General features: G+C 42.3%; 1 pseudogene; it reads right to left on the bottom strand.

Annotated features, from left to right (window-relative positions):
- Window positions 1-14,219: 14,219 nt before the first annotated feature.
- Window positions 14,220-17,342, bottom strand: LOC145052558 (uncharacterized; annotated as a pseudogene).
- Between the last annotated feature and the right edge of the window lie 1,289 nt (window positions 17,343-18,631).

The raw sequence follows: 18,631 nt of genomic DNA, 5'->3' as shown, positions 1-18,631 counted from the left end.
CAGTGTTGGTTTCCAAATAATGTGCGCCTTTATCATTTAAAATTTTATCAAATTCTTTTGTATCTTCAAACACTTGATCAACAACAACCCTTTGAGGTGTTTCAGTTGAAACTTTCGTTTCTTCTTTATTTACATCTGTGTCATCAGATTTCCAACTTTCAACTTCCACATTATCAAACATACAATGTTGCGAAAACATACAATGTTGCGAAGTTGAAGATTTATTAATTTCATCTTCTACTATTGAATCAACTATTATTTCTTTACCTTTGATCTTAGATGTGATATTAATGATTGACAATTGAGAACAATCAACCTCTTCTTCCTCTTCTATCTCACTGATTTCACTCACATTATCAAAATTTTCATCAATATCAGCATAATTCAATTGTGAGACAAGCTTTGAATTTTCAGTTTTCTTTATGATTTTCACTTGTTCACTCTTTGTCAAACTTTCATTGACAATGTTAACCAATTCATCAACATTCAGAAATTCATCAATTTTGACAATACCATATGCATATCTATCATCATGTATTTTGTCAAATTGAGCAATTGTGCTTTCGCAATCATAAGAAACAACATCAACTTTTTCACGTTCATACTCAAGAAAAGGTAAAAGTTTTCTATGTTGTTCTTTGCTAATATCAGAAGAGTGATGTAAACCTGTTAATTTTGCATACAAGCGTTTTGCCGAATTACAATAGATGTTTCTCTGTGCTAATAATAACCTAACATCATTAGTAAGATTATTCTTATCATAGTCTATATTTTTGACTTGCAATTCTAATTTTTCAACTTTGCTCTTCTTTATTTCTAACTCTCTTCGTGTCTCACTAAGTTGCACATTTAATTTCTTAGCTTCATTACTAGCAGACACAATAACAGAATCAAAATAAGCCACAGTATCATCAAATGAAACAATTTCAGCATCATAAGCAGATAAAGGAATATTAAAAGATTCAAGAATTGTACGTACCTTGGTTGTCATGGGTGATTTTCAGTGGATTTTGACACAAAGCATTTCCCTGAAATTTTCTCTTCGCGTTCCTCAAAGCTTGCGAACATTGCTCCATGTGTGGGATGCCTCATTTCTTCATCATCAGATCCTGAAGACCAGATCTGATAAGTTCCACTATCTTCTTCAGTAGTTTCTCCTTTCGCAACCAATGACACTCCTTTGGTCTTTGCACGTAACTCTTCAATCTTCTCAGAATAGTATGCCTCATCTTTGACTTTTTCTTTCTTCTCTTCTCTCTTTCGCAACATGCAGTCAGCTGCAAAGTGGTTCGCACCATTACAATAATGACAATAGATTCCTGAATCACCTTTCAACTTTTTCTCTTCATTCGCATTTTTCGGTTTTTCCTCTATTTTCTCCATCTTCTTCCTCTCATCCCCTCCAGTTCTTGTGGTAACATTCTTCGCATCATTCATCTTCCCTTTTGGATTAAAAGGCTTTTTGAAAAACTTTTTAACTCTGTTGTTTGAATATAATGCCACAGCTTCATCATCGGAATTCATCAAAAATCCTTCATCATCTGATCCATCTTTTTCATCATTTTCAGATACCTTTGAAACTAGAGCCAAAGGACCACCAATAACGAGTTTTGATTCTTCATACATTTCTGAGACCTCAGATTCATGTGTTTTCAGTTGATTGTAGAGACCATTCAATTTGGTTGAATCAAAACTTTGTTGATTCTTAATCATCATGATCACACTTCGCCACTCCTTGCGAAGTCCCATTATGAAAGTTAAATTGAATTCCATGATAGATCTAGTGATACCGTACCTGTTGCAGCGAAACACAAGCTCATTCAGACGATCATAGTAACTTTCGAGAGTTTCTGCATCCTTCTGTCTGAATTCCTTCAGTTCAATCAACATTGCTTCACAGAATTGATCTTCGTCTTTTCGCTACCTTGATACTTCTCTTTTAGAGTATTCCAGATGTCTTTTGCTGTTTTACAACTACGAATGTAATTATAAACCACAGGAGGAAGAGCACCTCTTAGTTCCCTCATGCATCTCTTTTCGTTATCCTTCAGACGTTTTCGTTGATCTTCAACATCAGGAGATCCAGTGGATGAACCAATTTGTTGAACATTTGCAGGAGCTTGAACTGTTCCATCGATACAATTCCAAAGTTCTTCATCAATTCCATTTAAGTAATCTTCCATTCTATCAGCCCACTGATCATAGTATTCTGGAATCAACATCGGAATTTTGGTTGAAGAACCAAGCAAATGGGAGAAAGAAGTCATCGTGTTCATATTGAAGTTCGCCATTGATGAATAAACAAAAATTTCAGAAAACTTGAGAATTTGATGAATTTCAGAAATCGATCAAGTGAATTGATCACAAATCGCTAATCGAATACTCGATTTAACAATTCAAGTGCAGAATCAATTCAAATCTGAAGATCAAAAGTGATTTTCAAAACCAAAATTGCGCGGAAAATTTTGAGTAAAATTTATAACTCAAAAAGCAATTGATTCTTATACGAAAATCAGATCTAAGCAGTTTGAATCCTGCTCTGATACCAATTGTTGAGAATTGTTATCGAGAATTAAGATGTGAAACAATAGATTTGAATGATGAATGTTAAAGAACACACGAAGTAAATAATAATCAGATCTCGTTTTATTAAGACTGATTACAGAATAAGCCGAAGAGAGTTTTTGTGTTTTTAATCTCTTTCTCTACTTCAAGCCTACGTCCCTATTTATAGTGAACTTACAAAAAGTATACTAAGTCTAATACATTGAAACTTCGCATGCTGCACTTCGCATTTAACATTGACTTAGTAAAATACATATAAAATGCGAATCATTACAAGACACTATTCGACTTTTACAACTTAACACCTACACCATTGCACCTTTACTAATTCCACCCTCTTGTTCCTCAGATCCTTCGACTTCCGGTCGAGGATTGTGACTGGGCGCTCAATGTAATTCAGGCTGTCGTCAACCTGTATATCCTCTAGCGGTACCACCGCTGAATCATCCCCTAGGCACTTCCGTAGCTGGGAGACATGGAAGGTGTTGTGGATCTGACTGAGCTCGGCTGGCAGATCCAGCCTATATGCCACCTTGCCCACCCAGGCTACATCCCTGAACGGACCAATGAATCTCGGGCCCAACTTGCCCCGCTTCCTGAATCGAATGACGCCTTTCCAAGGAGACACTTTCAGGAGAACCATATCCCCGACCTGGAACTCCAGGTCTGATCGACGCTTGTCGGCGTAACTTTTTTGCCGACTCTGCGTAGTTTGAAGCCTGCTTCGAATCTACTGGATTTTCTCGGTCGTCTTGAGCACCACCTCGGTGCTCCCCATGACCCTCTGGCCAACTTCACCCCAACATATTGGGGTCCTGCACCTCCGTCCGTACAACATCTCGAATGGGGGACGGTCAATACTCGCGTGGTAGCTTTTTTTGTACGAGAACTCAGCCAAGGGAAGATAGGTATCCCAACTACCACCGAAGTCTAGCACGCATGCCCGCAACATATCCTCCAACGTCTGGATGGTCCGCTCGCTCTGACAATCCGTCTGCGGGTGAAAGGCGGTGCTAAAATGCAGACGAGTGCCCAACTCATCATGAAACTTCTTCCAAAACCTGGAAGTGAACCGCACATCTCAATCTGATATCATTGACACTGTCACCCCATACCGCACCACTATCTCCCTGATGTAGATATCGGCCAACTTTTCGACCTAGATACTCTCCTGAATTGGAATAAAATGGGCACTCTTGGTCAACCGATCCACGATGACCCAAATCAAATCTACTCCATGCGCCGTCCTGGGAAGCTTTGTGATAAAATCCATTGTAATATCCTCCCATTTCCATAATGGAATATCCAACGGCTGTATCTTGCCGTGCGGTCTCTGATGCTCGGCCTTGACCTTCCTGCAGGTCAAACCCCGCTCGACATACCACACCATATCCCGCTTCATTCAGGGCCACCAATAGTCTAGACGAAGATCCCGATACATCTTCGTCGCCCCTGGATGAATAGAGAATCGGGATTTGTGCGCCTCCTCCATCAAGATCTGGCGCACGCCTCCGTGATACAGCACCCACACCCTACGGTGTAGTTTCAATAATCCTTGGCTATCATAATCAAAGGAGGTGACTTGACCCACTATTCGCTCGCTCTTCCGATGTTCCTCCTTCATAGCCTCCCGCTGAGCTTCCCGAATCTGCTCTAACAGTGGAGTCACCACCGTCATCCTCATACACACATCCTTGATCGGTGCCGCCTTACGGCTAAGCGCATCCGCCACCACGTTGGCCTTTCCCGGGTGATAAAGGATCTCGCAATCATAATCCTTCACCACGTCCAACCACCGACGCTGCCTTATGTTCAGATTCGGCTGATCCATGAGGTACCTCAAACTCTTGTGGTCCATGTAAATGGTACACCGAACCCTGTAGAGGTAATGCCGCCAAATCTTGAGGGAGAAGACCACCGCCCCCAATTCTAAATCATGCGTCAGGTAGTTTGCCTCGTGAGGCTTCAGCTGCCTCGAGGCTTAAGCGATGACGTATCCCCTCTGCATCAATACTGCGCCTAAGCCCGAGATAGATGCATCACAGTATACCACAAAATCCTCTACACCCTCCGGCAGGGCTAAAATTGGCGCCTCGCACAATCTCTGCCTCAAAGTCTCGAACGCCACCTGCTGCTCAGGCCCCCATCAAAATACCACAGCTTTCCTAGTCAACCGTGTCAGGGGTACGACTATCTTGGAGAAATCCTGAATGAATCTCCGATAGTAGCCTGCTAATCCTAGGAAAGTCCGAATCTCGAATGGAGACTTCGGAACCTCCCATCTCATCACGGCCTCTACCTTGGCCAGGTCTACTGAAATCCCGTTCTAGTTGAAGAGGTGCCCAAGAAACTGCACCTCGCGCAACCAAAACTCACATTTGGAGAACTTGGCGTACAAGCTCTCCCTCCTTAAGGTCTCCAAAACCTCTCTCAGATACTCCTCATGCTCCTCCTGCGTCTTGGAATAAACCAAGATGTCATCAATGAAAACTATCACAGACCGATCCAGCATCGGTCTACACACATGATTCATGAGGTCCATAAACGCGACAGGAGCATTGGTGAGCCCAAACGGCATCACCATAAACTCATAATGGCCATAACGCGTCCGAAACACGGTCTTCTGTACATCATCCTCCCTGACCCTCATCTGATGATAACCTGAACGCAAATCGATCTTGGAGAACCAAGATGCTCCCTGTAACTGGTCAAGGAGATCATCAATCCTCGGGAGTGGGTAACGGTTCTTCACCGTTACCTTATTCAGCTCTCGGTAATCGATACACATTCGATGCGACCCGTCCTTCTTTTTTACAAATAGGATCGGGGCTCCCTAGGGTGAACTGCTCGGTCGAATAAATCCCTTGTCTAGCAGCTCCTGCAGCTGCGTAGACAACTCCTGCATCTCGGGAGGAGCCAACCGATAGGGTGCCTTGGCTATCGGAGCCGCACCAGGAACTAGGTCGATCCTGAACTCTACCTGACGCTCCGGAGGTATTCCAGGAAGCTCCTTCGGGAACACATCAGCGTAGTCTCGCACCACTGGAACCTCACTCACCTTCGCCTTACCCTCATCCCGGATATCCATAACGTACGCGACATATCCCGCGCAACCCTGCTGAAGGTAATGCCTAGCTCTCGCTGCTGAACATACCGTGGGTCCATGATGTGGCCTCTCGCCATGGATCATCAACTCTCCCCCACTTGGGGTCCTGATCTGCACTAACTGTTGTGCGCAATCTATCACCGCCGCATTAGGGGCTCAATCAATCCATGCCTATAATCACCTTGTTCCCCTGCAAAGGGATGGGAACCAAATCCACCAAATAGTATTGCTGACGCTCGCACCGATCCCTGAATATTGCTGACGCTCGCACCGATCGATCATCGGCGATCTCTACCTCTAAAGGGCAATCCAACATGCCCGAAGACTCAGTAAACCTCTTGCTAAGTGCAAGGGAAACAAATGATCGGGTGGCACCCGAGTCAAACAACACCTGAACAGGAATGCCGTTCACATGGAACGATCCTAACGCATATACACATAGCACATATCAATATCATAACATCATAAAAATAAGATAGAGGGAAAGAATCATACCCGTCACTACATCGGGTGCGGCGCGAGCCTCCTCGGTAGTCAGCTGAAATGCCCGACTCCTCACTACCGGAGCCTCTGCCTTGACCTGCCGGCCATCTATAATCCGAAGGGTAGCTGGAGCTGGAGCCTTAGCCGGCGCTGATGCTATCAACTGGGGGGCAATTGGCCTTCTTGTGGCCCCTCTGGTTGCAGTGGAAACACAGAAACTCTGATGTCTGAATCACAGGTGCAGGGGAGGTACAATCCCTGCTGAAATGCCCCGCCTTGCCGCACTTATAGCAGCCCGACGATCCCAACCTACATGCCCCCTCATGAGCCTACCGCATTTCTTGCAGCGGCTCGGTCCTGACTGGCCTTTCGGCCTACCATCTAGTCCCTTGGGCTTCTTCCCCGAAGCACCTCCTGCCTGACCCTCCTCTGTCTTCCTCTTCCGGATGTGCTCCAGATCTATCTCCCTCTCCCTTGCCCTGGCAATCATAGAGTCCAGGGTTGGGCAAGCTGAAAAACTGACATGCTCCCGAATATCAGCCCGTAGCATGTCATGATAGGGGGTCCTCCTCATATCCTCAGCACCCGCGTACTGGGGCACCAGCAACGCCCTCTCCCAGAACTTGGTGGTGATCTCTGCCACAGTCTCCGTCGTCTGTCTCATATCCAAGAACTCCCTGGCCAGCTGCTGAAGCTCGACAGCCGGCGCAAACTCTGCCCTGAATCTGGTCGCGAAGTCCGACCAAGTCATAGCCTCGACAGCCGAGGCTCCCAACGAGTCACCCACGGACTCCCACCAATCCCTAGCTCGATCTCATAAACACCCTGCTGCAAACCTCACATTTGACCCCTCAGGGCAGAAACTAATCATCTGTGCAGACTTAATGTCTGCAATCCATCGCCTGGCAGCTATGGGGTCCTTTGCCCCGTGAAAATCCGGCGCACCACTGCCCCGGAAGTCCTTGAAGGACAGTGTGCGAGATCCCGACTGGCCAGATGCCACGTCGCTCCTGAATGCCCTGAGGCGATCCTCCATCAACTCCAATATCCCTTCCTTGATCGACCCGAAGATAATGGGGGTCGACTCAAGGATTCCTCTGGTGATATCTGACGCGATGAACTCGCGTGGCCCCCAATCTACTGGCTCGGAACCTGATCCCGAACACGATCCCTCTCCTGAACTGCCAACTGCTGGCCTCGAGCGTAGTACCACCATTCTGAAATACAAAAATAATAATAATTGTTAGCGATACTGACACCTCTGGAGGGATCACACTTACTACAAGTTCCCTGGTCTTATCTTGGCCTTCCTTAGTTCGGATACGAATCCTCTGCTTTCAGTAGTACGGGCCCATACTACCTTCCACATCTATCCATACCCTTTCCAAGGACTGCCTCGACTCCACCAGGTCCCTTTCACTACCGCTGATCACTGCTATACTCATCCTAGGCTTGCCCCGGGAAATCTCTAACTCCACCCTACCCGGTCCTCAGCTACTGAAGGCCTCCTTGTAATGCCAATTAGTCATTACCTGAATACCATCACATGTGGTGAGGCTCAGATAATCCTTCTAGTAACAGACTCGATTCTATATGGTTAGAGTCAGACAAAATCCGCGCAGTAAGGCCAAATCCAACACTCTAAGATTATTCAACCCTGATCACATGTGACGTGACGTATTCATCTAATGTCTAACTCCCATCACCCAGAGTCCCCACGAAGCACAAAGCAAGCAGCATTCAGACACAAGGAAACAATCTCAGGCAAATCCGTCCTCATAGAGGAAAGCTGTACTAGCATACAATGCTAAACACATACTATCAGGCATAACCCTAACAGGCTATCCTACTGCCGTCTACTCAATTCTAGCATGCAAATTTTCATACACTGAAGCACATAAGGCATCACTCCTAGATCCTTAGTCCTATTCTAGCATGGTGTTCTACTGAAACTGATAAACATAACATAAGCTGGTATGGGTACTTTGGGGAATACTTACTTGAGCTCGGCCGGTCGCGCACATCACACACTTCGTTCCTTCTTAAAACTCTTTACTTAGCTTTTCAAAAAAACATTTTCTTCCTTAAAATCTTTTAAATCCCTTGATTTGAGTTCAGACACCCCCGAAGGCATGTCTGAATCCCTCAAACCAAGGCTCTGATACCAACTTGTAACATCCCAAAAATCGGAGCCAAAAATTTCATTTTTAAAACATACAATTTGCAAAACATTAGAAATAAAACATTCACGGATCATGTCATTTCATAAAAGATGTTGCTTGTCTGGAAACCATTTCATAAAACATGATACTATCAGAGTACAAAAACCCAGGAGGATCCCATAGTGCGGAATACAAAGCGTGTGTGTGATGTACCGCTACTGTGCCGGCTCCTTCCCCTTCGAAGAAGAGGTACCTGAAACCAAAACTGAAAACTGTAAGCACGAAGCTTAGTGAGTTCCCCCATCTTACCACATACCATACAATCACATATCATACACACTGTCGGGCAATTCTGGGGTGGCTGACCTACCCGGTACGACCATTTTGGGGTGCCGACCTACCCGTGTCAAGCCGTTCTGGGGTGCTGACTACCCATGTCAAGCCATTCTGGGGTGTTGAATACCCATCGGTCCTAACAACCGATCCTCGGGGACTATTTCACCCGTACTGCTACTATCACATATATCATAACATAACATATTATCAGACATATCTGGGGCATCCGATCTACACTTCGGTCCTAACGACCGGGCTTGGGGACTATTCCCCTCCTACTACCACTATCACATATAACATATCATGCCAACATATAAACATATCATCTAGTATTGTCAGACATATCTGGGGTGTCTGACCTACCATTCGGTCCTAACAACCGAACTCCACTACTATCACATATTCATATCATGCCAACATATAACATATCAGGTAGTAGCAAACCTAGATGATATCACAAAGACAATCATCTAACATACAACTCCTACTGGTGGGCCGACATTGTGGCCGTAGACCCACCACTACTGGAAGGTAACTCACCTCAAAGTAGCTGCTGATCTGCGTGGGAATTGACTGTCTTCTGTTGCTGCTGTCCCGGAAGTCCTCCGGCTAAAAATCCCCACAAAACACCCAGTCAAATACTACTAACCGTCCTTAGGGACCGAGCCAAGAGTTAAAGTCAAAGTCAACTTCCAGTTGACCCGACTCGCTGAGTTGGCCTACCAACTCGCCGAGTCCCTATCCTGTTGTCTGACCATAACCCCGTCTCTACTCGTCGAGTTAGGTGTTGAATCGATGAGTTTTCCTTTTAATCCACGGTCCAATAGTCCTTCATCCTACTCGCCGAGTTGTATGAACGACTCGCCGAGTTCATCTTCATCCGAAGAACATGCTATGTTGCGACTCGCCGAGTTGTATGAACAACTCGCCGAGTCTGTTCTTGAGGCAAGAAGATTGCCTTGGACTCGCCAAGTCAGGGCATTGAATCGCCTAGTTTCTTCATGGGTGAGTCTGGCTTCCGACTCACTGAGTCACACCCCATGACTCACTACTCCACTCCGCAAACACAAAAAGGGGAAACTTGGGGACTCGCGACTCGACTCGCCGAGTCTATCGCATGCAAACACTAAATATTCGATTTTGCTTGGATCCAGCTCATGCCATACATAGATCTAGGTTTCTAGGGCCTGGTTAACACGTAAAGTTTCCAACTTTACGTGTAAATAAACACCAATGAAGGTTTTAGGGCTCAAAATGCACTAAAAGAGTAGATCGAGGGCTTTCATGCAATATGGCTCCATAAAGGCAGTAGATCCAAGCTCCTGGAGCTCAATCATGCCTAGATCTAGAGGCTAAACAACTTATTACAAACCCTAAAACACAAACAAGCTTGGGGAAAGGCTCAAGAAAGACCTTCATGGAGCTACAAGGGACAATAAGCATGAAAACAGAGGGAAACTGAGTTATACCTCAAGGAAATCGCTGAGATAACACAAGGATGCCTGGCCTCCTTCTTCTCCTCTTGATCTACTCTCCTTCCCTCTCCAAATCTTCTAGAAAACACACCAAAATGCTTCAATCTCACAAGGATCAAGGCTTGAACGAAGTAGAGAGCTCTGAGGGTGAAGGGGGCGAGATTGGGGGCGGATAAGAGGGTTTAAATAGGGCGGATAAGAGGGTTTCATCAGATAGCGGGGACTCGCCGAGTCCAGAATGTGGACTCGCTGAGTCGCCAACTTAAACGTGCTCCCAAATCCGTCTCTACTCGGCGAGTCGGGCCTACAAATCGCCGAGTCTAAGGCCAAAATGCAAAATACTTAGATAAGTTTTTACGTAACAGGAACCAGGTGCTACACTTAATTAGCTTTATGAGCAAAATAACATAGTCTGGATCTCGTGTCCTTAAGACTAGATGGCCAAGAATCAGAATCGACGCATCCTCAAGAACCCGCACGACCAAATCAGCTTTCGCCGAAGCAGCGAGGGCCAACCACCGTAGGAGCCCGAGCTCTATGCTTTCACTTTTTTGAGAGCCACAAGTATCATATCACACAGTTCTTTATTCGCCAGATGTAACTTTGGAACGACTTCAAATTTGATTGAACTTTGATTTACACTTCGTTTTGAGCTTGATTTCTTCAATCTCTTTTGTTTTTCGGAATTTCTTGAAGTTTCTTCAATTGAGCGCTTGAAATTCTTTGATTTGGGTACTAGATATAACGTTGTACCCTTTCTTCATTTTGACTGTGTGGATCTGATACTTAAGCTCTCTGTTACCGCGAGGGTAACGCGTGTCAACAAATAGGGCCATGTTCTGTGGGTTCAGAGTTGCCGATAAATATTCTTTTTAAACGTTAATAAGCAAATCATCCTAGAGCTGTTATTACCGCCCAAAAAATGTTTTAGTACACTTTTTTTATTATTATCTAAGGTCGGGGTCTCGAATCACGGTGTCTTGGGTCCCCTGGTTATGACAGCTGATTCTACACTTCCAATAACAATCAAGTCGCTTCAGATTTTTTCATTTTCAGTTCTCAATATCCAACTTCATGGAGCTATCGTATGTAAAGAGTGTCATCATCTCGTATTTTTTTTTTAATAATTTTTTTTCAAAAAGATAGGAAATCCCCTCCCCAAGCTTTAAATTAAGCATTTTCCTCAATGCTTAGGGAGGAGTGGAAGGCGACTACTCGGACGGGGGAGCATAGCGACGAAAGAATTCGTTGCAGAAATCATCGAAATCGCCGCACAGACCTAAGAGCTCGTCACGATAGCCGGTGACCTAAGTGCTATATTGCTGATAGTTGAGGCGAAGACTAGTCATCGTCTGCTGAAGGGAAGCAATATCCTGGCCGGAGGTCAAGATAATGCTGGTAAGTGAAGGGAGAGTTGGGGTGAGGGTGAGATGGGTGGGTGGGTGGGGATTGATCCTGAAATTCAGTCTGCATAGGATCAGGCGGGCTAAAGGATATGGGTGTGACGTCTGTGTAGTCTGGGTTCTAAGTGGATGAAGATGGTAGATCAGACTATGGGCGCTGTGCCTGCCGTGACCTACGTGGGCGACGAGGTGGTGGGATGTTCGAAGGAAGCACCCACACAGTCTTGCTAATGGGGTCAGCGAGAGCGATGACATCAGGTCCAGTGACCTTGAAATACGTGGAGCGAGCCTGCATCCAAACACGCCCACCTGGAGGAGTACGAAGCATGTGCATAGCCTGAAGGTTCTGCAGGGTCAGACAAAAAAAATCACCTGTAAAGAAGGTGTACTCCGGAGGAGATTACGGCGTGAGGGAGAGGGCAATGATAGAAATCAAACCACCACAACAAATTGCACCGCCAGTGCGAAGAGATATAACTTTATGGAACTGTCTAATGATAATATCACCAAAATGTGGACGATATGACCCGGTAATCATGCACCACAAAAGAAAAAGCTTGGCTTTGCCGACTTTCGTAGTCTCAATCTGTTCATAAATGATATTGCATATAATTTTCAATGCAATTTTGAGAACCGGGTGCACGATGCTAGTCTGTACGGATGAGGCTGAATCATAAGACTCCAAACCGGTAATGGAGTACCAAAACTCACGTACGTCAAAAGCGGGGGTGGGCTGGGATAAACTAGTGATGGGAGTATGGAAGATAGCACATAACTGGTCCACGTGAAGAGTGTGAGGGGGCTAAAAATGCGAAAAGCTATGTTTCCCTCATGATTTATCTCACTAAGCATGGCTAAAAACTCTCGGGTTAATAGGGGACAAGTGCCAAAATCTGCAGATAATAAGCGCTCCCAGCCAATATTGGCAAAAAGAGCGTGAACACCATCATAAATATGGAGTTCCTGCATTAATGTTCGGCTAGGGCCCAGACCTGTGGCAAAATCTCGCGGTCGAGAAGTCGCCGGTAACAGTCGAGTGCGGCCTGTGAACCTAAATCCACAGTGACATTGTCCACCTGGACAGTGTATGACGGGTCTGAGGTGTCAACCCGTCTGCGTGAACGGGAAGGTCTTGGGGGCATTTTGCAAGGTAAACTGGGACAAGGTAGGCACAATTTTCAGGTAAAAATAATAATAATGATAAAGCAAAAATAAGTATTTCTAACTACTCCCAAACGACCGCACAAATATATAACAAAAACAGAAATTCTGTTTCAGAACAAAAATACATGACTGTGCAGTGAGCAACAGTATATTTTTCGTGCCAATTTTTTTTTGATTTTTGAAATTCCGTTCGGATGAATCTGTTCTGAATTGCGTCGTGAGCAAATGTTTTCGTGGCCTTCGGATGACTAACGGAATGTAGATCTGAAAAAAAACTCACAAAAATTCAAATTTCAAAATGAAAAAAATGAGACTTTTTGAGAATTTCAAGCGTGAAAACATGATTTCATAATCGTATAGATGTTGTAGGAGTAAAATATAAGAGATTGATACCTTATTTGCTTGATTTGGAAGAAAAATGAGTGATTTGGGTGTTTGTTGGTGAAAGAACTCGAAATATAGCAGATTTCAAAGAGAATTTTCAGAGTGTGGTGGTTACAAATGAGGTTGTGATCGATATTTATAGCAAAAATACAACCTGCGACCGCAAGGGGGAAACCTGCGATCGCAAGTTTTGAAAATCTGACCGTTGGGCCCTTTTTTCGAGGCAAGCTAACGTCTAGACGCGAAAATGTTATACATGCGATCACAAGGGCTAAACCTGCGATTGCAGGTTTTGATAAAAGTGCAAGAGTCGATCATTTAATGTTCAAATATGCTACAGGTAAAAAAACTGAAACATGTGATCGCAGGTTTGCTATTTTTGTGAAAACAATTTGAAAAAAAACCTCGATAACTACCTGCGACCCCATAATGTATAACTTGCGATCGCAAAGACTGGGCTTGCGGTCGTAGGTTCCACCAAAACTGTATTTTTCAACTTTTTTCAGATTCTTCTATTACGTCTTATTTTAAAATCACGATTCAGTTTAAAAGGGACAACCTAAATAGCTAAAAACACACAAAAATTTAAAAGAAGTTGCAAAAACGAAATCAAAACAAACGTCTAGGTTGCCTCCCGGTAAGCTGCCCGTTTTTTCTGTCATTGGCTCGACGTTGTTACTTGGTTTCCTCAATTGCGGTAAGTCGGGACCTCAACAACCTCCACTTCTTCATTTGTAACTTAAAACCCTTTGTAAAATGGTTTAAGACGGTGACCGTTTACCCAATGTTTTGAAAACCGGACTGGACATCGAACCGGCCGTCATACCGGATTGATGGGTCAACCGGTTCAACCGGTAGGACCAGTCCAAAAACCGGATGAATCGGATGACGTCATTATTACATCATTATTGTATTTAAAATTTTAAAATATTCCAAAAAATACAAAAATAAACTTTAAACCAAAAATATCAACAAACATTAGTTTTCAACATTAAATAAAAGTACCAAACATACAAAATACCATGAAATTAATTCACCACATCTTGATTCTAGTCTTCAAAAAAACAAAGTTCACAACATAATTAAACATCAAAATACCATGAAATGTATCAAAATGCAAACTTCAATCACAATTTATTTTTCATCTAAATGAATCCATGTCAATATCTTCTAACGCAACTCCATCATCATCTTCTTCATCATCTTCAATACCAAATACAAATTCAATTTTAGCAAAACTTAAACTCAAATAGAAGAATAACAAAATATTGATAGAATAAAATAAAATACTAACCTTGAGAAACTTGGGATTCAAACATCATTGATTCATTGTAGTTTGGTGGTTCTTCTTCAACCATATTTTCCAATTCATTATAACTTAGTTCACCTTCCGGTATTTCATCAACCCCCCAAAACTCGATTTTATCAATACTTTCATAATCGATCGGATCATAAGACTTTTTGTAATCCTTGAGCCTAGAGAAAAATATTAATATACTTTTACACATAAATAAAGAAAAGGAAAAAAAGTTTGAAAGTATACATTACCTATTTTGTAGACGCAAATTATAATGAACATAAACAAGGTCATTAAGCCTTTGATGCTCCAATTGATTCCTTCTTTTAGTGTGGATTCTCTCAAAGACACTCCAATTCCTTTCACACCCGGAAGAAGAAGTAGTCTGGCTTAAAATTTGAATTGCAAATTTTTGCAAATCCGGAGCATCTTCACCATGTAAATTCCACCACTCATCTAATCGAAAATAACAAAATATTATTATAATATTTTTATTATAATTCTCTATTAATAAAAAGTTGCAAAAAAGATACTTGGACGAGTAGTATTGCGAGAAGCGAAAGCAAGTTTTCTACAAAAACTACCTTCATGCTCACGAAACAACTTTAGTTGGTCCATGAGAGTTAGACCATCCACAATACCAACACTGCTATAATGCTCAATCATATCCATTACCCCCCCCCCCCCCCAAACCACCTCTGGTCTCTTAGAATTATTTTCTTGATCATATTGAAAGACAGGATTCAACCAACAAGCAGCAACATGAAGACTCTTACGCAACATCTTATCCCACAGATTTTTAATGATGTTAGTATACGGGGTGTACAACTCTCTGTTGTTGCGAAAAAGTTTCTTAATTCCTTTTTTTGCCCTATACATCCCTTCGTATACATAACCTAAAAAAACATCAATTACAATAGCAAAAATGATAATATATTTGTAAACATCATTAAAGAATATATATATATATATATATATATATATATATATATATATATATATATATATATATACCTAAAGCCGGCTTCTCGTCCGAATCACAAATCCTTAAAAGTCTCAACATTGGAGTCATGACCTTTACTATGATAGCACAGTTATTCCAAAAGCTTTCATTCAATACAATAAGCCTAACTTCTTTTGCATTTTCTAATCTAATCACTTTTTTATAATCCGGGGAGGTGACCATAGCTTGCAAATCATGTTTGTGATCACACAAACTCTTCAATGCAATAAATGCAGTACCAAAATGAATGGAACCCGGAGAAATAATCTCTGTCCAACCTGGTCTTTTTCTTAACCAATTTAATGGCCATTTGTGATTATAAACAAAAACTGTAACCCTCGATGCAAGTGTAACCAAATCAGCGACTTCATGCATCTCCGACATGTCCTTCATAATCTAGTTCATACAGTGAGCTGCACAAGGAGACCATACAATGGACGGATACTTCTCACATAACAATCTTCCTGTAGCCTTATAGTTTGCAGCATTATCAGTGACTAAATGAACGACATTCTAACGACCAACAATCTCAACAATCTCACCAAACAAGTTGCATAATGTTTGGGCATTACTCTCGATATCCGATGCATCAACTGATTTGATGAATGATATCCCTTTTGCACAATGGACCATAAAATTGATAAGGGGGTCTTTGTCTTGTATCCCGCCATCCATCACCCATAATTGTACAACCATTTTTTGCCTAGTAACGTCTATAAGAATCAACTATAAGTTGTACAGACTGTTTCGCATCTTTGAACAACGTGATACGCATAGCATGATATGAAGGCCCCGTGTATCCATGACCCATACTGGAGACTTTGCTCATTGCTATTTGGAAAAGGGGAGAATTCACGACATTCATAGGTATACAAGAATCATAAAACCACATAGCAAGAGCTAAATCCATATCATGCCATCTTTCCTTACTTTTCAATGTTGCCTCAATCGATGGTTGAGAAGGATCATGCATACCTCGTTTAAAAAAAGGTGGCACGGTTTGTGTTTGGGAGGTATGACGAGCTTTTCTCTTTCCAACTTTTTTTTTGAGTTGATTGTTGGGTGAGTACTTGAACGTCATCATCATCATCATCAACATCATACATGTTATCTACATTCACCCCGAAGTATCACTAAGAACATTAGCACATTTCTCTTTTGTTTTTTTTGGCATTTTCATCCAGTGAACTTTTCATGACAAACTTTATATCTCCTGTACAACTCGGACATGCTGAAATAGAACATGTCACTCCAGCAAGGTGTTGTTTCATTCTATTGATACCTCCACCGTTATACGTGTTTTTACAAAAAGTACAAAAGTAAGCCTTTTTTCGCCTCCTCCACCAAGTTGAGTAATATAACTCCAAGCAGGATCCTTTTTTGCCCGGACATTTGGTTGAGTAGAAGCTTGTGAACCAGATGGGACAATATTTGACTGTGCTTCTTCGGATGGATTGGAACTTGAACCAGGAGTGCTCATAATCTATACTATAATAGAAACACAAACAACCAATGTTACATTTATATCAAATTATTATTAATCCTAAACAATTAAACATGTTAAACAATCCTAAACAATCATAAAAAATCATAAAACAAAAGTACATATTTACAGAGAAACAATGAACATACTAAACAATCCTAAGAAATCATAAACAAGTAAACATGATAAATAATCAAAATGATTTACTAAAATAATGATTTCTGATAAAAACAATGACTGAAACATGCTAGAAAGTCAGGTACTCAGGTTGGCATCAATGTTAATTGTTAGTTGTTAACTGTACAAAAGCTCAAAAATAGTGACTAAAACCAAACGCCTATATATGGCTCCTGTGTTGGGTCGGGACTATTTTCAGAATAAAAAAATATTGCTTTTAGTCTATATAAAAGAGAAACACTGAAACAGTTAGGAACTAGTGATTACTTACCTCTGTGGAGAAATTGGAGAAATCAGAAATCATCGATGATGGTGGAGCACAAATCGGAGAAATTAGACAAAAATCCTTACCCCTTCGGTCGATTGAAAATCGGAGAAACAGAAAATCAGAGGTACTCTTCACTCGATTGTGTTAGTCGACATTAGCTTTAGAGTTTGGGTTGTAAATGGTTCTCCCTTCTGTTGATACTGGATGCGTAATTGAGAAATTGAGATAATGTTTGCTTTTTCCCCAATGATTTTTGAGTAAACAAAAAAAATGGTTCTATAGGAGGTTGAACCGGCCCGGTTGGACCGCGGGTTGAAAAAAACGGTGGTTTTTTTCCGGTTTAAGATACAAACGGTTTTTGGGAGTCAAAGAACCGGAACCACGATCGGTTCCCGGTTGAATCGGCCGGTCCGGTCCGGTTTTCAAAACAGTGCATTTACTTTAAAAATCTTTCCTATTTGTTTACTCTTAATTTTGTATAGCATGATGATCAAACACGTTAGTAACAAAAAAAGGTCCCACCCAACGAGACCTCAATTTACCGGAAATAAGTTTGAAACGAGAGTGATATAAGAGTACCTTTTGACTGGTAGTGAATACCTTTCGCGAGATCATTTTGTCGTGAAAAGCTTTTGTCTTCTCCTTATAGATTGCTTCGTTCTCGTACGCATCGTTCCGGATTTCTTCTTACTCTTGGATATCCAATCTTCTTTTCTTGCCAGCTTCATCCGTGCTCATATTCAAATTTTAGACAGCCCAATATGCTTGATGTTCCAATTCAACTGACAATCGACAAGGTTTGCCAACAACTATTCGGTATGGTGACATACCGATAGAAGTCTTGTATGCTGTCCGGTGAGCCCATAACGCATCATCCAATTGAATACTCCAATCTTTCTTGACCGGATTGATGGTTTTCTCTATAATACCCTTAATCTGTATGTTTGAAACTTCAGCCTGCCTATTGGTTTGCGAGTGATATGCTGTGGATACCCGATATGAGATACCATATTTCTTGAGGATTGCTTCGAGGGTGCGGTTGCAGAAATGCATACCCCGATCACTAATAATGGTTTTTGGTGTCCCAAACCTAGCAAATATATTTGTCTTGAAAAAATCAACCACAACCTTGGCATCGTCGGTTCGTGTAGCTTTTTCCTCAACCCATTTGGACACGTAATCCACAGCAAGTAAGATGTACACAAACCCAAAAGAAGGCGTAAACGAACCCATGAAATCTATATGCCAAATGTCAAAGATTTCACATATTAGGATTGGAGTGAGTGGCATCTAATTACGAGATGTCAAAGACCCAGTCATTTGAC

This window comes from Lactuca serriola, chromosome 1 (genome assembly GCF_051521515.1).
Source record: "Lactuca serriola cultivar US96UC23 chromosome 1, Lser_US96UC23_V15, whole genome shotgun sequence".
Taxonomy (NCBI): Eukaryota; Viridiplantae; Streptophyta; class Magnoliopsida; order Asterales; family Asteraceae; genus Lactuca; species Lactuca serriola.
The sequence above is the reverse complement of the archived record's forward strand: the minus strand, read 5'-3'. Positions and strand labels throughout refer to the sequence as shown.